Raw genomic sequence first — 1,356 nt, 5'->3', positions numbered from 1 at the left:
GGGGGGGAACGGGACGGACTGAGCTCTGCCAGCCCTGACCTTCCCCCATCCCCGGCACGGTCACGTCCGTCCCTCCGGCAGCAGGAGGGACAGAGCAGTTTCCTTTTCTTGGTTTCCTTCCTCTTCGTACCCTCGAAATCCCGAGCAGTTGGGAGCAGCCCCGCAGGTGGCACGCGAGCTGCCGCCTTGTGCCTCTATACGGTGTCCCCAAGGCCGGTGCTGGCTTTGTCCCCAACCAGCTGTGATAAAGCCCGGACCACGGTTAGGGACATCCTCGCTGGGCCGAGGCAGGGCCCGGAGCTCTTATAGGGGATGCAAATCCCCTGGGATCACCGCCTTTCATTCCCTCTCCCAACCGCCCGGGCTGATGCGACGCAGCAGGGAGGATGCTGAGAAAAAGGGAGTTTTATTGGCCTTTTTTATTGCCCGCAAAGTGCCAGGAGAGCCCAGGATTAATAGCAACCTATATATATGAAAAAAAAAAAAAAAAAAAAAAAGAGAGAAAGAGAGAGAGAAGAGGAGATGAAAGAACTTTTATTATCTCGGCAGAAACTCGAGTCATTTTAAGCAGCGCAGAAACACAAACTGCCCTTTTCAAAGAAAATCTTTGCCTGTGTAGGTACAAAGGCTCTAAGATTTTTCCCTTTTCACGCTCAACCCTTCACAAGAACGGAAAGGAGGGGAGCAGAGGGCTGGGCCGGGCTCTTATTAATGGGGCAGCTCTTAACAAGCCGGGCACTTTGTGCCAGGGAAGGACAGGCTCCTTTTTCGGGCTCCGGCAGGAGTTTTGCCCTGGGAAGAGCCTCGCACGACCTGCGCGTTGAGGTCAAGCACCGCTTTCTGGCTGGATCGGGGGGCGCTCCCCGTCGGGTGACCCCGCGCTGTGGCCGGGGGTAGTTCATGGTGTCCCATCCCACCCCGACCCGTCCCGACCCGCAGAGCCTGCCTGGCTCTGCCCACATAAACACTGACTCATGCTGTTATTCCGTCCCACCCTGGGCACGGCCGGCTTTTTTTTTTTTACGGCTGCCTTTTGCAGCTATTCCTTTCTTTTTTTTGTCCTGTTCACACGGGCCGGGGGGGAACACGCAGCCTTAACTGGTACGTAGGGAGCAGCCGGAGGTGCCGAAGGCTGCCAAGCACGGGGGTCCCGGCGGAAGGAGGAATGGAGGGCAGCTCCGCGGAGGTGAAGCGGGGATGCACCGGAGTGCCACGGGGGCAGGTAGGGCTCAGAATTCCCCGCCGTCCTGCAACCGGCTGTGGGGCGCAGCTCGGTGCCTCAGTTTCCCCTGGGGACTGGCTTTGCCCCTCTTTCTGCTTTGGGGGTCCCCCCGGCCGCCGGGGGCTTGGGGGAGC

This window comes from Charadrius vociferus, unplaced genomic scaffold (assembly GCF_000708025.1).
Source record: "Charadrius vociferus isolate BGI_N301 unplaced genomic scaffold, ASM70802v2 scaffold332, whole genome shotgun sequence".
Lineage (NCBI taxonomy): Eukaryota > Metazoa > Chordata > Aves > Charadriiformes > Charadriidae > Charadrius > Charadrius vociferus.
Note: the sequence above shows the minus strand (reverse complement) of the source record.